Source organism: Etheostoma spectabile, chromosome 10 (assembly GCF_008692095.1).
Source record: "Etheostoma spectabile isolate EspeVRDwgs_2016 chromosome 10, UIUC_Espe_1.0, whole genome shotgun sequence".
NCBI lineage: Eukaryota > Metazoa > Chordata > Actinopteri > Perciformes > Percidae > Etheostoma > Etheostoma spectabile.
Genome location: NC_045742.1, coordinates 20,034,531 through 20,041,691, shown reverse-complemented (window position 1 = coordinate 20,041,691; position 7,161 = coordinate 20,034,531). Strand labels below are relative to the sequence as shown.

The 7,161-nt window shown below is 42.9% G+C and overlaps 1 long non-coding RNA gene across 1 annotated transcript; it reads left to right on the top strand.

Moving 5' to 3' along the window:
• Positions 1-1,296: 1,296 nt before the first annotated feature.
• Positions 1,297-5,212, top strand: LOC116697015 (uncharacterized). The gene is made up of 4 exons (XR_004333892.1): positions 1,297-1,458; positions 1,557-1,719; positions 1,823-1,987; positions 5,142-5,212. It is a non-coding gene; the product is annotated as an uncharacterized LOC116697015 (long non-coding RNA).
• Positions 5,213-7,161: the final 1,949 nt, after the last annotated feature.

Genomic DNA, 7,161 nt, shown 5'->3' with positions numbered 1-7,161 from the left:
TTCAATACAGTCACATGGTAATTGCACCAGTCCGGTGGAAAACATACTTGTAGGTAAAGTTTTAGTCAATGTGCAAATTTTATTATAAAAAAATGAATCAATTGTCTAGTCATTACACTCTGTTTGTTTTGTAGGTGTGTTCATCTCTTTTGATTTGTGTGTATATGCAACTGGTGGCCGGACTGATTTCCTTTAGGAGATAACGATCATATGAGTGGCACTGCGTCTCATTGGCTATGCGCTCTTGGGGCAGTTATGGTGCACTCGAATCTACTTTGGTACCTTGATGAAATCTGCACGCATCAATGCCACATCAGACGATGAACAATTTGTCCCTGGCTAAGATGAGATATATGTCTCTCAAGCACCACAGAGATTCAGTTAGCATTTATTGCTGTCCATGAAAGAGTCAGCAGTTGCTGGTAGGCCTTATATCCTTCGTCCGTTCTCTAGCCTTCTGCTCTGCACAGTTAATTACATCATGCCTTTTGTTTGGGCCATCACAGCCACCTTAGTTTTAAGCAGTGGGTCTGGTAGCAAACTCCTGGGCCTTGTGCTCTGGGGTAATGGAGTTCCTCATTCTGATTTTGCATCTATGGTTCAGCTGCAACTGCTACGTAAAAGGTCTGATCAACGTCTAGTCCTCAAGGCTTTGGTACCCCTTTTAATGTTCTGCTGCTAGGGAACCCCAACTCAGCAAACGCCCAGGAGATTGGCCAGGAGAAGAAGAAAAACACAAAATATGCAGAGCCAGGCTTGGGTTCTTCTGTGACACTGCCCTCCTTCACTTGCTTTTACGCTTGGTACATGAGTCATTTTACTTAGGAGCCGCATGGTCTCAATCGTCACAGTTGCCCAGCTGTTCTCCAGCTACTATGCCCATCGCACCAAGACTGTTCCCACACCACTAATTGGTCTTCACACCACTATTGGCTGATCAACGCTGGAGAATTTGTGGTACCTTCTCTGGTTGTGGAGGACATTAATGTGGCCTCAGGTTAGGGTAATAATGGTGGGAAATTGTGTCTTTGTGGTGGCAAGCGTGGTGTCTGTGTTGGGAAGCCTAACACAGATGTTCCTCGAGACTGCTCCACAACATGTTGTTTTTCTCCTCCTTACGCTCTAAAATCCCCCAGATTCCTATCCAGGGATACAACTACATTCTTTGGTGTAGCATGCTCCCTGTTCACCGCCAGCCTCCCTGTATGGCACTTTCTCGCGTTCATCAAACACCATAGCAGAGAAGTCTCTAATCCGTAGGACCACAGCCATCGCCTCTGACCAGTTGATGAAGGCTTTGAAGTGCTGCAGGGCCAAGCAGGGGGACCAGAACCACTACCTCAAACTGACCAGGGTTCAGACGCAAGGAGGAGTGTGGTGGTATTCCCTCAGACACTGTTTGATGCTGGCTGCCTCCTGCAAGAATCCTCAAGCTATAGAGAAAATCTACAATATTAAGTAAGAATGAAAAATGCGTTGGTACATTGAAGTATAAGACACAAAAATTTATCAATTTTAACATTGTCTTATAAACCTGTTTATGTGACCTCATCCAGGACAGACCAGCAGAGAAGCCCATCTGCATTTGCATCTCTAACGTGGAGCAGCTGGTGGCCGCCAAGCCTCCCTTCAGCCCTCTGCTCTGGGAGTTTATGAGGAATGTGTATCCAGGCGGCATCAGCTGCATCGTCAGCAAAGGAGACTGGCTGTTCAAACTATGTAAACTGTTCAGTTTAAAATGTTACTAGATCCAGTTTACAACTTTTCAGTTCATTAATATTAATTATCAGTATTCACGTCAGTTTTAATTTATCCTGTGTAGGAGTGGGACCAGGGTATGACCGTGTTGGCACCAAGGATAGCATCATGATCCGCGTTCCTAACCACACGGTGACGGGCCACCTATGTGATATCACCAGACCCCTTGCTATCACGTCAGCCAATCCAGCGGAGAGCCAGACAGCAACCACCACACCATGGTCATCAAGTAAGTGTCTCTCACAGAAATAACCAGAGTGGAATGTAGACAGAAGTCTCAGTTCGGTTTAATACAGTGATTCCCAAAGTGGGGTCGGGACCCAGGGGGGTCGCGAGCCAGAGAGGGGGGTCGCGAGTTGATTTCCAGAAATAAATAAAAATTTAAAAACGATTAGACATAGCATGTTGGCCTGATTTTAACACAAGATAAAACTAGTGGCTAAATTAAAATAAAACCAAGCAACTAAATAAAAAGGGAACAGCTGTTGTGATTTTCTTTCTTTCCGAGTAGCGGTCTCCACATAAACACTACAACTGCCGGGATTCCAAAAGTACTGGAACCGCAAGATTCTAAACTCTATATATGTCATGATAAATACACGAGTTGCCCAGGTGCTTCAATAACTCAATCATGGCATAGTAAAACGAATTATTCCATTCACATCTGAAAAATATGGTATGTAAACATGCAAATACACCTAAACAGTATTTTCTTTGAACATTATAACCTAACCTAACCTGTCACTGCCTCCGTGTTGGTGTCTGTGTGGTGCGATTGCTCGACCGGCCACCGCTGCTCGGACCGCGCCCCCGCTCCTTTCCCCTCTAAACTCGTGTCTCAGCTCCTCTGCCAGTTCTGCCGAACTCCTCCAGACAATGTCCCTGCTGGTGCACTCCTGGAGAGATGTGTGTGATTCCAGCCCGTTTGAGGATGTATAAAGTGTAAACACCTAGGCGCCACCGGCCATCTAGCTCCGTGTACCGCCGCCACAGAGCGAGCGGCCGGCGCTGCCTTCTGGCCAGACGGAGTCCATCCACGCCGATACTCATGGTGGTAGCCTGCGTTAACCAACCCGGGCTTTACCTTCACCCCATGCTGATGCCCCAGTTGTTACTCCAGACACGATTAACCAACCCCACGAAATACCAATACTGTATGGAGACACATAGGTAAAGGGATTTTTTTTTTTTGTCCGTGTGGAATGGATATAAACACTATTTTAAATTAAAATATAGAGCTTTTTAACTTGCTGTGCTCCAAACATACTGCACATCCACCTCATTAGGTGAGATTAGTTCAAAAAGTAATGAGTAAATACTGTAGAATAATGTCATGGCTGTTGTGTTATTTTGTGTCGTCAATATGCTCAGTTTGGATACGCCTGTAGGCGTGCGCGGTTGCGCGCAATGTTTATAGTGGGGGGGGGGGGTCGCGGAGTCACTTGCACCGTTACTTGGGGTCGCGGGCTGAAAGTTTGGGAACCCCTGGGTTAATACATCGGTTCAGACGTCCCGTGTCGGTAGACTTCGGTACAATGGAGGGAAAAGCAAAACAAAAATGCAGAGGGACAACATTTTTTGGGTGAGGCTATTTGCACCCCTGATACAATTAAAGTGAATGTATCATACCCTGGTGCACACAATGTGTTATTAATACCTTGGTGGTCAAATGCGTGTATGTGATCGCACCCCTGTGGTTTACACGCACACAATGTAATTTAAAAAAAAAGAAGAAAAAAATTTGGGAAAGGGTGAAATTGCTTTACAATTCCTTATGAAATGATAAATAACTGCACTAATGTTCTAATCACATATTTGTGACTGTACTCTCACAGCATTGTAAGAAGCCTTGTAAAACGCTCACGTTTAAAATCTCACACTGTATTGTTCTATGCTTATCAAAGTTCATGGGTTTTTTACAGCTGTGCTGTAATTTAGTTATAACAGTTTATTATCTAATCCAATGAAAGAAACAAGATCTCTTCACTGGGAATTGAACCCCCGACTCCTGCGGCCATTAGTACTGTGTAAACACTCAACTAGGTCTTGTGGAATGTAGTACAACCGTTGACGACCTGGTGTCTATAAGCCTCCAGTGGCTAGGTAACCAAGGGGTATTAACTAACTAACGATTTGATCCATTTTCCGCTAGAAATTCAATTGTTATGAACTTTAGAGACAAAATTTTCTTAATATGCCAGTTTCTGGTGTCAAGGAAGATGAATGTTGGCCATGATTTCGGTGCGTGAGCAACACGTTCTTGTTATTACGTCACAGGGTGTGAATAGCTCAGCTGTGTGGCCTAGGCTCGTACCGGGGTGCAAATAGACACGTTTTATTTTGCGTGTCTCAGGCCCTTCTGTCATACAGTCTCTCTCCTGACTGTGTACAGTAAGATGTAAACAGTAAAAATAATAGAAATGAAAATACAGCATCTCTAATTTATGAAAGTGAAACAAAAAAATTCTAATCCCCCACAAAAGATGAAATAAGGTATTCTCTCACCGTGAGATAGCTTGATAGCACGAGAAGTCCAACCATTAGTTGTTAGTGAAGCGGAGGGTGCAGCTGACAACTCGTGCTCCATCAATGTCAATGTGTGGACGGGAGGCATGTTGAACGAGTTTGAGTACATACCGCAAATACTTGAAGCCAGGTGCTCACGGGTGAATACGGCGCATTGAAGATGACATGTAAATTCCGATTGCTCAATGATTTTGTTGGCCCTATTTGTATGTGTATTCAAAGGCGGTAAGCACTGTAGTGAGAAAAGTGGATTTTTGTCTCGTTTTTGTCAGTGGCACATCTGGGTGATGGCGTCGGTCAGCGTTAGCATGTATTTCCATCACATACCCAACAACTGCTGAACAACGCCAACACGGTCCTTGCTTATCTGCCACTCTCTCACTGTACTATGGTAACTGACTGGAACCAAAGTTTTCCAAACTTGTGATCTTAATGAGGCTGGCGCGTCCTTAAACTCTTGGGGGTTGCAACCGCTCACCATACCTGTCCTTAGTACTGCTATCCTCGACTCACTCACTGGACCGTCCGCTGACAAAACTGCATACATAGGCGAAGCCGGCTACATAGGTACCAATCAGAGCTTCAGAGCTAAGCAGGGCGGAATAATTAGTGTCCCTAGAGAAACCGTGTATCAATGGTAGTCCTTTAACATTAATTAATTTGCACGCAAAGTTTTTTTTTTTTTTTACCATATTCTCCGTGTAAATTCATGCACCAAACTTGTGAGGCCCTACCGTTTTGGTTCAATAAAACTTACATGTACCGTTCACCCTACTACGTACCATGTGAAAACAGTACTGTATACTGATGAATTCCAATTCAACTCTCATCATACCTATCTTATCTTTTTGCTACAGTCGACTGGGACACAAGATTCAAGGGGTACTGTGTGACGGAGACTCAAATGAAGTTGTTGCTTCCACGTGGTGTAACTGCCTGAAGATTGTGAAGGTGAAACGCAGAATAATCCCAATACTTTCTCTCTTTTTTGTTTGTAATCACAGGCGATTTCAACTCAAGCCCATCTCACTCTTCCACAGGGACTATCACCATTGTAAGGAGGATGTGTCCCTGCAGTAAAAAGTCCGACCGATCTTCGACAGAGTGAAAAGCACTATGGTGTATTGTCTCGTACCTCAATTCTCTGCTCAGAGAGCCTCATCATGACTTAATCCTCAAAGATCAGATTCTTCAGCTACCCCGTTCCATCAACAAGAAACATTATGTAAATATATGAAATTATTGCTGGTTGTGTAGCCTATGTGTACTATGTTTACTGTGGATGTCTTGGCAAATGTTACAATAAAATGTCCTTAATGGACACTTAACATTCTCAGCAAAACTGTTCAGCTGTGTTCCAACTTAATGAAGATACCATTCTCAGCAAAAAACAAAGCGTAGTAACTTAGATTTAAATTAGTTAAAAGAATATGAAAATATCTTTATTAATTGTGTAATATTTCTGTAAAATAGTACATTTAAACTATAGGCTACTGTATGTTGAGATGAATTTCAAACTACAAACAATAATTGACAGTATGTAATATGTATGTTTGTGTCCCAAAAACAATAAATGACAATGTCACCAATGATATAATTTTCAATTTATTCATTTTTTTTAACATGTTATAGCAGCATCTCTGCCTATATTCAGTAGTTGACATTTAAAGGTTACATGAAATTACAGTGATTTAAGCAACCAAGAGCCTGGGTCTGTCCGAGGTTTCTTACTAAAAGGAAGTTTTCCTCGCCGCTGTCGCATTGGCTTGCTTGGGGAATTGTGGGTCTTTGTAAATTACGGAGTGTGTTGTAGACCTACCTATGTAAGTGTCTTGAGATAACTCATGTTATGCATTTATTACTATAAATAAAATTGAATTGAATGAAACAATTGGAGAAAAAAGGGGAAAAACAGATGCCCAAAGGCCCCGGCTGAATTGCAGGACCGGTTTGAGAGCCCTCTGTTTTCCCCCTTCTACTGCTCCTACCTTAATAAAGCATCATCCAACCCCCTGCTGTACTGCTAACTGTGTTTTTACAGAATGTAACAGCCACTGCAAAAACTCACTAAAATCAACACTATTTCCTCTAGTAATCAGTCTCCCCACACCAGCCTATCAGAATGAATGGCACAGCCATCACAGTATGTCGTGTCATCCTCTGAATCATTCTTCAAATTACTTCCACAGTCTGCAGACAGAGCCCTGAAATGGACTAAGCCTATTTCAAAAAAGTTTTGTCTCCACACCATCACAGTGCTGAACAAACTAATACTGTCAGCACCACATCAGTTGCTTTCAAATTTGAATTTCTTAGTGTGATGTGTTTGTATAAGTTGCATGTTTATGTGTTATATACAACTCACCTAAAGGATATTAGGAACACCTGTTCAATTTCTCATTAATGCATTATCACATGGCAATCACAAAACAATCACATGGCAGTTGCATGCATTTAGTGTTGATGTCGGTCAAGACCAATCTCTCGAACTCCAAACTAATCTGTCAGAATGGGAAGAAAGCTGATTTAAGCAATTTTGAGCGTGGCATGTTGTTTGTGCCAGACGGGCCGGTCTGAATATTCACAATTGCTCAGTACTGGGATTTCACGCACAAACCATTTCCAGGATTACAAAGAATGGTGTGAAAAGGAAAAACATCAGTATGCGGCAGCTGTGGGCAAAAATGTCTTGTTGATGCTAGAGGTCAGAGGAGAATGGGCAAACGGATTCAAGTGATAGAAGATAACTATGACTGAAATATACCACTCATTACAACCGAGGTATGCAGCAAGCATTTGTAAAGCCAACAAACGCAAAACCTTGAGGCGGATGGGCACAACAGCAGAAGACCCCACCACGGGTACCACTCATCTCCA